Below are 14055 nucleotides of genomic sequence, written 5' to 3'. Positions count from 1 at the left end.
AATGCTCAAAATAAAAGAGAAATGAAAATATTAAAGACTGGACCAAATAATTACCGAAAATATAACAGGAAAGAAAAGATGTTTGGTGAATATTACAAGAATTATGACATAGTAAAGGAAGAGAGAGAGAGAGAGAGAGAGAGAGTGCGTGGGTGGCTTAGTGGATCAAAGCGACGACGGCCAAATAAACACCGATAATATGGCAGAGAGGAAATAAGGCAATAATGAATATCGGAAATCTATGAGAGAGAAAGAAAAGAGAGAGATAGAGAGAGAGAAAGAGAGAAAAGCATGAAACATCAATGGAAAGTTGGAATTATATATATATATATACATATATATAAATATATATATATAAATTTTATCTCTCTCTCTCTCTCTCTCTCTCTCTCTCTATTTATATATACGTATGTATAAAGACTACATGATTTTCTAAAGAAATATATGGATCGATCGTACGAGAGAGATGACGAGAGAGAGAGAGAGAGAGAGAGAGAGAGAGAGAGAGAGAGAGAGAGAGACCCGCAAAATATTCAAGGCAATAGCCACGCAATTAACGAGACACGCTCGAATGAAGAGAGAGGCATTACTGAACATCGGGAGAATGGACGAGAATGAGAAATAAAAATAGACGTCATAATAACACAAAGAAAATCTAATTTTGTCTGCCAAGTAATGTGTTGTGGTTAAGTAGACCTGCCTTCCCCTCCCCCCCACCACCAACCCCCACTTCTCCTTCTCTCTTCTCGAGAATTCATGGCGGAAGTCATTATACGCTCATTTATTTGCAAAAGGAAATCACGGGGGCATGAAACGGCTGCTAGTCTTTGTACCAGTTTACCTCGGGAAGTCTACTCAAGTCTCCCCCCCCATTTTATTTTATTTTTTGCGGAAGAAAACGGGAATCAGACGCCAGTAAAGAAAGCGTTTTCTTTACGTGCCTGTTTTCTCTCTCTCTCTCTTCTCTCTCTCTCTCTCTCTCTCTCTCTATATATATATATATATATATATATATATATATATATATGATTTTTAAATGCCTTAAATATATGCTAGTGGCTAATGTATATATAAATAAATATATATAATATATATATATATATATATATATAAATAAATATATATATATATATATATATATATATATATAAAAACCACTCGCATACATTAAAAGCAGATAGAAAATCTTATATATAGACCGTCGAGCTCATTAGCATACCATTACTTCCCAGCAAACCGCATTTTTTGGGCCGAAGGAAAATGCAATATTTTCCTTGCACTCTGTCATCATCAGCATCATCATTATCATTATACCGTCATCGTTAACGGGAATCATTCACTCTCCTTGCCTTCATCATATTTTCTTTTATGGTCTGCAGGTTTTCATTATCGCTCGCGTCGTCATATTTATCTTTAATGCCTTTCATCATAATCTGATCGTCCACAATTTTCGTAATGATTCGTAAAAGGAAGTTCATTATCTAATCATTTTTGCACCCTTGTCATTATACACTTATTCATTATACATTTTCGAGAATTTTTTTTTATTCTTTTATACTCTCATTATCATTATGCACTTATTCATTATACATTTCGAGGATTTTTTTTTATTTTTACATCCTCGTTATCATTATGCACTTATTCATTATACACATTCGAGAATTTTTTTGTTCTTTTTACGCCCTCGTTATCATTATGCACTTATTCATTATACATTTTCGAGAATTTTTTTATACTTTTTACATCCTCGTTATCATTATGCACTTATTCATTATACACTTTCGAGAATTCTTTTATTCTTTTTACGCCCTCGTTATCATTATGCACTTATTCATTATACATTTTCGAGAATTTTTTATTCTTTTTTCTTCTGAGCTTGCAAAAAAAAAAAGTTTTTTCTCTTTTTTCTGGCGTTGCATTCGCCTTATCCTAGCTTGCAAAAAAATATATATGCAATAAAAAGTCTTTTTCTTCTCAGCTTGCAAAGAAAAAATTTTTTCTCTTTTTTCTGGCGTTGCATTCGCCTTATCCTAGTTTGCAAAAAAATATATAATAAAAAGTCTTTTTTTACCTCTCCTCATCTTGCAAAAAAAAAATTCTTCCTCTTTTTTATCTGGCGTTGCATTCGCCTTATCCTAGCTTGCAAAAAAATATATATATGTATATATAATAAAAAGTCTTTTTTTCTTCTCAGTTTGCAAAAAAAAATAAAATTTTTTCTCTTTTTTTCTGGCGTTGCATTCGTCTTATCCTAGCTTGCAAAAAAACATATATAATAAAAATAGTCTTTTTTTTCCTCTCAGCTTGCAAAAAAAAAATAACAGTTTTTTCTTCTCTTTTTTCTGGCGTTGCATTCGCCTTATCCTAGCTTGCAAAAAAAAAAATCTTTTTCTCTCTCTCTTCACAGGAAATTGCGACAAAAATAGGGAAATGAGGCTTCGTGTGTCACGGAAATTAGAATAAACTTTTGTTTTTGTCTAATACCAGAGCTCTGTTCACTGACTTTTATTTTTCTCCGTTATTTGCTTTTAGCGTTTGCTCTGTTATTTCAGACGAAGGGAGAACGTTCGGTGTAATACTGGCGTCAGTAGAACGGTAATATAAAATAGTTTTGTTTGGAATAAATAATAGCCTGTTGTTTGAGAGAGAGAGAGAGAGAGAGAGAGAGAGAGAGAGAGAGAGAGAGAGAGAGAGAGAGATGCACCACGTCAGTTGGGTATGCTGTCTCTCCCTCTCTCTCTCTCTCTCTCTCTCTCTCTCTCTCTCTTAAAAAGAAAAAGGTCCTATCTCTCAAACACACGAGAGAGAGAGAGAGAGAGAGAGAGAGAGAGAGAGAGAGAGAGAGAGAGAGAGAGAGAGAGGACCACGTCATGCTGTCTCTTTCTCTCTCTTAAAAAGCCAAATTCCTTTCTGTCAAACACAGAGAGAGAGAGAGAGAGAGAGAGAGAGAGAGAGAGAGAGAGAGAGAGAGAGAGAGAAAGGAAAAGCACGCTGTGCAACTTATTAGCCAAATTCATTTTGTCCTTCAGAGAGAGAGAGAGAGAGAGAGAACGCTGTGCAACCTATCAGCCAATTTCATTTTCTCCGTCACGATCACGAGAGAGAGAGAGAGAGAGAGAGAGAGAGAGAGAGAGAGAGAAACTGGCATAAAAAAACTAATTAATCTTATTTTCTTTCGACAGACAGACAGACAGACAGTTTATTTATAAAATTAGCATACCGTAATGCGCCCACACGCACGACACCAAATCACCCAGACTTAAATATAGAAAGAGAAAAATAAAAATAAAAAAAAAAAAAAAAAATAAGAATGTAAGAGCAGGACATTACACGTCATCCTTCCATTACGAAGGAGAAAATCTCAAAAAAATAAAATAAAAAATAAAAAAACTGAATTTATTAGGGTCAGACCGCAATGTCCCGAGATGATTATTCATCCTAAATGATATCTTGTTTGTGCACGTACATATACGTACACACACACACACTCACACGCAACGAGACAGAAAAAAAATCTTTAGAAAGGACAAAGCAAACGAAAGAAAATAACATTATTTACACGGCATTGCACGACAATGTTCGTGCGCGTGGTCTGAATTCTGTGAGAGACGACCCAGTGATTTATATTGTTTAGTTTCAAGGAGGGTCGCCTTTCTCTCTCTCTCTCTCTTCCTCTCTCTCTCTCTCTCTCGCTTCCTCGCGTGCGCTTTCTTTTTAAATGTAATCTCCGGTGTGGGCAAGAATAGAAAAAAAAAATGGTATTACTTGACTACCATGTCGTTGTAACTCACTCTCTTTCTGTCTCTCTCTCTCTCTCAGTTAGATAATACCTCAAAAAATTGGTCTTCATTACAAAAAATGATATGCAGAGAGAGAGAGAGAGAGAGAGAGAGAGAGAGAGAGAGAGAGAGAGAGAGAGAGAGAGAGAGAGAGAGCTCCTCATGGTAAGTTTAGTTTTTGAATGACCCGAAATCAAGCTGCCGAGTTTATCTCAATTTGTCTTTGTAATTGTATTACGTCCAGTTTCCTGAATTCTTCGTTGTTTTACCTCCTGCACCATTAAATAGATGTGCTGCATTAACGTAAAATAGATACGTATATACTTACATAGTAACAAGCAAGTGGTTGTTATTCAACAGAGGAGGGTTGCTACTAGGGTGGGAAAGAACATAGGTCTAGGAACTTCATCTCTGCCCTTTGTCCGTTATAAATATCTAGTTCCTTTGATAAGTAAGTTCGTTTTCTTTGGTACGTGCAACGTTCTTTTTAATAGATCCTTCGGCGTTTTCGTTATTACACGCGTTAAGTGTTTCTTTAATATACGCTCTCTCATACACCTATGTGTTTCAGTCGGGATACATGTATCACAGATCTCTAGTCTAGATTGTGTTGTCGATTATCCAAACTCAGATAGACATTAACGCTTCCCTCTGAATGTACAGGTTCCAACATTTTCATTGAAGTCTCGTTGCGTAAGCTAAGTCTTTAAAAGAAAGGAGGAAAAATATTTAAGAGTGAAAACGCTGAATTCACGCGTTATTTCACCAAAATAACGAGTGTGACAATGAATAACAGCCGGGGAGAAATAAATCAAATGAGAAAGGAAGGAATGCTCGATAATAACGCGGGAATAATGTGGAATGTGGCGATGGATAGGAATGTCATGTGAAGTTTGAAGAACAGGAAACGGTATGTGAAGTTCGGGGAATGTTAAACGTACTTTGAAATGTGGAAGAAAAGTCGTGATGTTGAACTTGGGAATAGAAAACGTAATATGAAATCTGGGGAACAAAAAACGTAGTTTAATCTTAATGAATAGAAAACGTATTATATGTAAAGAACAGAAAACGTGACATGAAATCTGATGAACAAGAAATGTGGTCTGCAGTATGAGAATTGAAAACGTAGTAACGAAATATTAGAAAGAGGGAGCAAAATACGAAGATGGAAGAAAGATACATTAAAGGAGGTACAGTAAAAGGAATGAAAGGGGTTGAAGCTAGGGGCCAAACTAGGGACGCTGCTAAGAACCTTTGGTAATGCCTACAGTGAGCCTCGTGAGGTGCTCTGACGGCACTATTCCCCATGGCGAATCAGCAAAGAGTCCTCACAGTTCTTATGAAAAAAGGCAAAAATGTCGTAAACTTGATTGTAGTTATTACCAAACAGACAAAAATGACATTAACTTCGCAGTTGCTCTTACAAAACAAGCCATTAGCCTCAATTAACAAACTAGAAAGGCCATTAACTTAAGTAAAAAAAGAGAGAGAGGTTAGAAATGCAATTGAATATTATTAATTATTATTATTATTATATTATTATTATTATTATTATTATTATTATTATTATTCAGTAGATGAAACCTATTCATATGGGACAAGCCCACCAAAGGGGCTACTGACTTGAAATTCAAGCTTCCAAAGAATAAAGTGTTCATTAAGAAGAAGCAAGAGGAAGTAAAGGGAAATAAAGTAAGAGATACCACTTATTAAAAAAGTAAAAAAGTAAATTAATAAATAGATAAAAATGTATCAAAATGCAAGAACAATAGTATTAGGGTAGTAATGATTCCTTGCAATCATTACAATAAAATGTCAGAATGCAGCGCATTCAGAAGTTCCTTAACAATCATTACAATAACGTCAGAATACAGAGCATTCAGAAATATATATTAAAATAGGATTGTGAAAATGATGGTGTGAGTATTCATCCGCTTTCGAATTCAGAAGGTAAATCAAAATGATTCTCAAGAGTTGTTCAGAAGCAGACAGAAAGAATGGCCCCTTAAATTGAAATATGCCTTTTCCCGACTTTTACAGCTTCAATAATTTTCCCTTCCACAGCTCGGTATCATTTTCAGTGATTGATGGGACGGGTGGGATCTTTTAATGTTTGAGTGAGTTAAGTTAAAGTTATAAAATAGTGTTACAGATGTCTATTATGCGAGGAGAGATGGAGAGAAGTTGATACGGAAGCTTGTCTAATATTTGATCCATGAAATGATATAAACCGTTCCTTCAGGCAAGTTGTTATGAATAAGGAAATTATAAATTTTAGTCGTAGGGTAACAAATAAGTTTTGTTAAGCAAAAACTTATAAAGTAAGGAAATTTTGACTTTGGTCCATAAAATAACATAAACAATATTACAGGTAAAACGTTTTGAAAAGAAATTTTGAATTTGATCCGTAAATCAAAATGGCATTTTGACTTTGGTCCATAAAATAACATAAACAATATTACAGGTAAAAAGTTTTGAGGAAATCTTGAATTTGATCTATAAATTAACATGAACTATTGCTTCAGCCAAATACTATGAGATTACTAACATAAACAATTTTTCAGGCAGAAATGAGGAAGTATAGAATTTGATCCATAAAAAAACGGTATTTCAGGCAAACATTCAGTGAAGAAATGTTGAATCTGACTCATTAAATAACACAAACAATACATCAGGAAAAAACTCATTAAGGAAGAAATTTTGAATTGATCCATAAAATAACATAAATAATACATCAGTCAGAAACAGTAAAACGAGGAAATTTAAAATTCGATCCATAAAATAACGTAAATAATATATCAGTCAGACACAGAGAACTGAGGATATACTGAAGTCGATCCATAAAATAATATAAATAACACATCAGGCAAAAACAGTAAAACGAGGAAATTGAAAATTTGATCCATAAAATAAAAAAAAATAATACTTCAAGCAGAAACATAAAACGTGGAAATTTTGAATTTGATCCATAAATAAAAAAAAAATAATACTTCAGTCAGAAACAATAAAACGAGGAGTTTTGAATTTGATCCATAAAATAAAAAAAAAATAACACATCAGTCAGCAACAATAACACGAGAAATTGAGAATTTGATCCACAAAATAATATATCAGTCAGACACATAAAACTGAGGAAATTCTGAATTCGATCCACAAAATAACAAAAATATTACATCAGGCAGAAACGATAAAAAGAGAATATTGAAAATATGATCCATAAAATAACATAAACATCAGTCAGAATTATAAAACGAGGGAATTTTGGATTTAGATCCACAAAACAACACATGCTATATCAGGCAGAAACAAGAAAACGAGAAATTGAGAATTTAATCCACAAAACAACTTAAATAACAATATTAGTCAAGAATTTAATCCTTAAAAAGTAACGCTAAATAACAATATTAGCCAGACACATAAAACAGGACATTCTAAATTCGATCCACAAAATAAAAAAATATACACCAGGCAGGAACAACAGCACGAGGAAATTGAAAATACAACGACAAGGACCCCGCCACCGTTCTTCGCCCGACGCTGATCGACGAGTTTTGGTGGAGTCGTCCACCACAAACAAAATTCTCTCGACAAGCGTTCCAGTCGGTCGAGCTCTCTTCTCTGACTGCAGTTTTATTGCTGCCTCCAATGGCTCCGGCTTTACAAGCAAGAGGCCTCTTTATAGGTCCACTAAGCAAACAGCCGTGCGTGAAACCGACATGTGTTTCGAAGTAAAAACAACATGGATTGCCAGAGATCGGGGTGGAACTTGAAATAAAGCGACGCCCACACAGGCATTCAGACATACACACACGCACACACACATACATGCGCGGTCTCTTTAAAGAAGGAAATGGCATGTTGTCCCTTTGTGTGTGTGTGTGTGTGTGTGTGTGTGCATTAAGAATGAAATTATATTATGTGTAAATATAAGTAGTGATCTCTCTCTCTCTCTCTCTCTCTCTCTCTCTCTCTCTCTCTCTCTCTCTTAAGATCTGAAATTATATTAAGATTGAAATTATATATGTATATATATATATATATATATATATATATATATATATATATATATATATATATATATATATATATATATATATACATATACACATCAGTAGTGATTCTCTCTCTCTCTCTCTCTCTCTCTCTCTCTCTCTCTCTCTCTCTCTCTCTCTCTCTCTCTCTCTCTCTCTCTATTTATTCTCTTTCCCCTATCCCAGTTTACTCAGTTTTGCATAATATAAGTAGTAATATGTTATACACACATATATATATACATACACACACACACATATATATATATATATATATATATATATATATATATGTGTGTGTGTGTGTAACCTATGTGTCCATACACGCATGTACGAGTATACGAGTATGCCAATATCTGCCAAAGTAATTATGTAACACCAAGAATATCTACTCTGCTTGCATGGCTATTTACAAAAGAATGCAATCACCAGTGCTTGCGCTTATGACATGCAACAAAATGCTAATGCCATCCCAAAGCACAAACAAAATCCATCACGTCTACAGCAGAAGGCGCCGCAGCACGAGGGGTTTTCAGGGGGGGCGGGGCGTTCAACTGCAGCACGGAGCTTAACATGAGCGTCAATCAGTTTCATCAAGACTCCAAACGAACGCGATTGGATCACACAAACAAGTCCCTGCTGGCAGGAGCAGCAGAAGTAGGAGCAGTTAAGGGCACGTGGGTGCGATTTAGTCATTAGTTTCGATATCTGCAATGATGTCCAATTAGGGAGGGACCGCCAGGAGTGAAATGGAGGAGGGCGGGGAGTCGTTTGGGGGAGGGGACTGTGCTTTGAAATCTTCACCGAAGACCGTTTCACTTTCGTGAGGTTTGGGAACCTCTTTGCCCGCGTCTTCGTGGATGGGGCTGTTCTCGCTGCTCGGGAAAGTTCGTGTTCTGTTCGTGGACATTTTCGTGATCTAGCGTTGTCTATTCGTGGACATTTTCGTGACTGAGTATTCTCTAATCGTGGACATTTTCGTGACCGAGTATTCTCTATTCGTGGAAATTATCTTGACTCAGTATTTTCCACTCATAGTAGTTACCTTGACCGAGTATTCTCTGTTCGTGGACATTTTCGTGACCGGGTGTTGTCTATTCGTGGATATTTTCGTGACCGAGTGTTGTCTATTCGTGGATATTTTCGTGACCGAGTGTTGTCTATTCGTGGATATTTTCGTGACCAAGTGTTGTCTATTCGTGGATATTTTCGTGACCGAGTGTTGTCTATTCGTGGATATTTTCGTGACCGAGTGTTGTCTATTCGTGGATATTTTCGTGACCGAGTGTTGTCTATTCGTGGATATTTTCGTGACTGAGTATTATCTATGCGTGGGAATTTTCGTGACCGAGTGTTGTCTATTCGTGGATATTTTCGTGACTGAGTATTATCTATGCGTAGGAATTTTCGTGACCAAGTGTTGCCTATTCGTGGGAATTTTCGTGATCGAGTGTTGTCTATTCGTGGACATTTTCGAGACCGAGTATTTTCTGTTCGTGGGAATTTTCGTGACCGAGTATTCGCTATTCGTGGACATTTTCGTGACCGAGTCTTGTCTATTCGTGGAGATTTTCGTGACTGAATATTCTCTACTAATGGAAGTTATCGTGAACGAGTATTCTCTATTCGTGGAGATTTTCGTAGACCAGTATTCTCTATTCATGAGTATTTTCGTGACTGAGTATTTTCTATTCATGGAAATATTCAAACTGCAAGAAATTTCGTGACTGAGTATTCAAACTGAAAGAAATTTTCGTGATTGAGTATTGAAACTGCAAAGAAATTTACGTGACTTGAGTATTCAAACTGCAAGGAATTCGAACTCAAAGAAATTTTCGTGACTGAGTATTCAAACTGAAAGAAATTGACGTGACTGAGTATCAAACTGAAAGAAATTTCGTGACTGAGTGTTCAAACTGAAAGAAATTTTCGTGATTGAGTATTGCAATTACACGGCAAATAAATGTTCGTGACCGAGTATTCAAACTACAAAGACATTTCATGACTGAGTGTTCAAACTACAAGAAATTTCGTGACTGAGTATTCAAAGTACAAGAAATTTCGTGACTAAGTATTCAAACTGCAAGACATTTCATGATTTAGTATTCAAACTACAAGAAATTTCGTGACTGAGTATTCAAACTGCAAGAAATTTCGTGACTGAGTATTCAAACTGCAAGAAATTTCGTGACTGAGTTTTCAAAGTACAAGAAATTTCGTGACTAAGTATTCAAACTGCAAGACATTTCATGATTTAGTATTCAAACTAAAAGAAATTTCGTGACTGAGTATTCAAACTGCAAGAAATTTCTTGAGTGAGTATTCAAACTGCCAAGAAATTGACGTGACTGAGTATTCAAATTGCAAGAAATTTTCGTGGTTGAGTACTGACACTGCAAAGAAATTTTCGTGACTGAGTGTTGAAACTGCAAGAAAATTTCGTGACTGAATATTCAGACTGCAAGAAATTTCGTGACCGAGTATTCAGACTGAAAGAAATTATGGTGATTCAATATTCAAACTGCAAGAAATTTCGTGACTGAGTATTCAAACTGCAAGAAATTTTCGTGACTGAATATTCGAACTGCAAGAAATTTCGTGACTGAGTATTTAATATATTTTCGTGACTAATTTTCTCGCAATTGAGGAATTTTCGTGAGTGAATAATCTCTCAGTTGCGAATTTCGAAAATGGTGCTTCCGTTCCGTGGCACCTAATAGTTAGAATCTCGACACTGCAAGCTTATCTCGAGCTCCGAGGATTACATTTGCGTTTCAAAAGATAAGCGTGCACAAATTAGAGAGAGAGAGAGAGAGAGAGAGAGAGAGAGAGAGAGAGAGAGAGAGAGAGAGAGAGATCACTACTTATTATTATACAGAATATAATTTCAATCCTAAAGCAATGAGAGAGAGAGAGAGAGAGAGAGAGAGAGAGAGAGAGAGAGAGAGAGAGAGAGAGAGAGAGAGAGAGAGAGATCACTACTTATAATTATACAGAATATAATTTCAATCTTAGAGAGAGAGAGAGAGAGAGAGAGAGAGAGAGAGAGAGAGAGAGAGAGAGAGAGAGAGAGAGAGATCACTACTTATAATTCTACAGAATATAATTTCAATCTGAAAACAGTGAGACGAGAGAGAGAGAGAGAGAGAGAGAGAGAGAGAGAGAGAGAGAGAGAGAGAGAGAGAGAGAGAGAGAGAGAGAGATCACTACTTATAATTATACAGAATATAATTTCAGTCTTAAAGCAGAGAGAGAGAGAGAGAGAGAGAGAGAGAGAGAGAGAGAGAGAGAGAGAGAGAGATCACTACTTAAAATTATACAGAATATAATTTCAATCTGAAAACAGTGAGAGAGAGACTACTTAAAATTATAGAGAGATAGAGAGAGAGAGAGAGAGAGAGAGAGAGAGAGAATCACTAGAGAAAATACAAAATATAATTTCAGTCTTAAAATACAAAGAGATAGAGAGAGAGAGAGAAAGCAGAGAGAGAGAGAGAGATAAATCATTCATCACCGTGGGAAAAAAAAAAAGATATTCAAGAGATTCGTCCCAGTGACGCAAATCACTTTAAGACGTCTCTCTTCACATGCCTGGATTGAAGTGGTTGGTCCTTGAGGACGCAAAACCTACTTTATTTCATTTCTATTATCATTACAAATATCATAAATGTATATTAATGTATTCATTTGCGAATACTAAAATAGATGTCGCGCAATTGGAACTTCTGAAGTTCAAAAGAAAATGCAATGCATTATTGCCCTAATATTGTTCTCCTTGCATTTTAATAAATTTTTATCGATTTATTAATTCATTTTTTTCTTTTTTTAATAAGTGGTATCTCTTCTTCCTAATGAACACCATATTCTTTGGAAGCTTGAGTTTCAAGTCAATGGTCCCTTTGGTGGGCTTGTTCCATATGAATAGGTTTCATCGACTGAATAATAATAATAATAATAATAATAATAATAATAATAATAATAATACGTACTTAAGTATATCTTAGTTTTACCAGACCACTGAGCTGAATAACAGCTCTCCTAGGGCTGGCCCGAAGGATTAGACTTATTTTACGTGGCTAAGAACCAATACTGAGCAACGGGACCTACAGCTTATTGTGGAATTGAACCACATTATAGCGAGAAATGAATTTCTATCACCAGAAATAAATTCCTCTAACTCTTCATCAGCCGGCCAGGGAATTGAACTCCAGTCCATCGAGTGACAGTCTGGAGCTCAACCGACTCAGCCAACGAAGGGCTATAATACGTACTTGAGACACATACTGCGTGTTTACATAATTGTTAATATTAATATATGAACTCGAACACATACATTAACATACATTAACACTGCTTAAAGAGGTAATTAAAAACTGCGCATGAATAATAATAATAATAATAATAATAATAATAATAATAATAATAATAATAATAATAATAATAATATTCTTTATTGCAGCTCAGGCCATATAAACGTACCCTTTGCCCTCTCTCTCTCTCTCTCTCTCTCTCTCTCTCTCTCTCTCTCTCTCTCTCTGACTCTCGTGTAACACCTGAATGCGCCAGTAATAAAATAATGGATTATAACTGCTGCTACAGACATTTTAGTCCATTATCAGCCCTGATGGACAGCGGAGACGCGCAATCCAGCGATAATCAATAGCATTGCCGCGAGTTATTGTCGTCGACGTTATTGTTAAACTGCCGAGCAAACGTGGCTCCTGCGTTCGTGAGTTCGTCGTAACACGAATTCGAAGATGCGCAGCGTCGATCCAGCGGCTATTACTTGTGATTTGTCGCTCCGCGTCGTGCCACCAGGCGCATGCGCGTCTCGTCGCAACATCGGTGTCGGACTTAAATCGTTCCGGCATTCCTACACGAGCCACCCGGGTTTTAATTCGGTTCAAGACGAATTGATTTTCTTCCGACGAGAGTTTGTTTTAGTTTTTTGTAAAAGGAAATATATTGTGCCGGTTTTGTCTGTCCGTCCGCGCTTTATTCTGTCTGCACTTTTTTCTGTCCGCCCTCAGATCTTAAAAACTACTGAGGCTAGAGGGCTGCAAATTGGTATGATGATCATCCACCCTCCAGTCATCAAACATACCAAGTTGCAGCCCTCTAGCCTCTGTAGTTTTCATTTTATTTAAGTTAGCCATCATCTTGCGTCTGGCAACTATATAGGATAGGCCACCACTTGCTTTTTGTCAACGGCTATTTTATCATCATTCAAAATCCAGCCTCATTTCCCTCATAGTTGAATGGCAGTTTCAATATCACTATCGTTATCCATGGTAATTTTTACTTGTTATCGTAATCAATGTTTCACTAATAGCATTATGAAATTTGCTATTATTATTATTATTATTATTATTATTATTATTATTATTATTGAATTGATTTTATACCGAGTTTTCTTAATTCTTCTAATAATTCGCTTTTCCTGGACATCAATATTAGTCAGTAATTGTCCAATGTTCCTATTTCGATGTCATCCATCGAAATATGAACGTTGAAATTCCAATTTTAAAATAAAGAATTTCTAATAATGTTTTCATATCCAGGAAAACTGAAATTATTGAGAAGAATTGAGAAAAAGCGAATTATAAAATCAATTGAGAAAATGCAGCCATTTTATTCAACAAAACTTGCCTTTTATTCAACAAAACTTCTCCCTTCGTATAATATTATTATTATTATTATTATTATTATTATTATTATTATTATTATTATTATTATTATTATTATTATTATTATTATTATTATTATTATTTCAGGTTCCACCCGTAATCATCAAGTGAGTTTGAGTAGCAGATGTTCGTGATCGAGAGAACTTGTAATTATTATTATTATTATTATTATTATTATTATTATTATTATTATTATTAGTAGTAGTAGTAGTAGTAGTAGTAGTAGTAGTATTAGTAGTAGTGATAGAAGCACGGACAACAGTACCCATACCCTGAATAATCTTTTGAAGAGACGCGCCCCGAGATCCCAAACCCTTTTGGGCACATTTTGCAATATACTCGGAAATTGTTGCATGAACGTGCTGTGTGACATGTTAGAAAAAAGGGGAGGAGGGGGTAGCTTGGAGGGGATTGGAGGGTTGGGGGGAGAAGGAAAGGAGATGGTTGTGGGGGTGTGGGTGTGGGGGGGGGATGGTGATTCATCTCCAAGCCGTCAGGAAAACTTCGGTGCCGGTCCCTACAGGAGATGATCATACGATTTTTTTTTGGGGGTGGGGA

The 14055-nt window shown here is 35.8% G+C and overlaps 1 protein-coding gene and 1 long non-coding RNA gene across 3 annotated transcripts in view; one reads left to right on the top strand and one right to left on the bottom strand.

The window, feature by feature from the left end:
- LOC136847281 (uncharacterized) overlaps nt 1–14055 on the top strand; it is a 177249-nt gene that overhangs the window by 97487 nt on the left and 65707 nt on the right. The window contains exon 2 of the long non-coding RNA XR_010855692.1: nt 13585–13604. This is a non-coding gene — a long non-coding RNA (uncharacterized lncRNA). The remainder of the gene's footprint in view (nt 1–13584; nt 13605–14055) is intronic.
- The window catches only part of LOC136847278 (uncharacterized), a 199460-nt gene that overhangs the window by 154058 nt on the left and 31347 nt on the right, over nt 1–14055 (bottom strand). The gene's annotated exons all lie outside the window — the stretch shown is intronic.

This window comes from Macrobrachium rosenbergii, chromosome 16 (assembly GCF_040412425.1).
Source record: "Macrobrachium rosenbergii isolate ZJJX-2024 chromosome 16, ASM4041242v1, whole genome shotgun sequence".
In the NCBI taxonomy this organism is placed as follows: domain Eukaryota; kingdom Metazoa; phylum Arthropoda; class Malacostraca; order Decapoda; family Palaemonidae; genus Macrobrachium; species Macrobrachium rosenbergii.
This window is presented reverse-complemented; position numbering and strand designations above follow the sequence as displayed.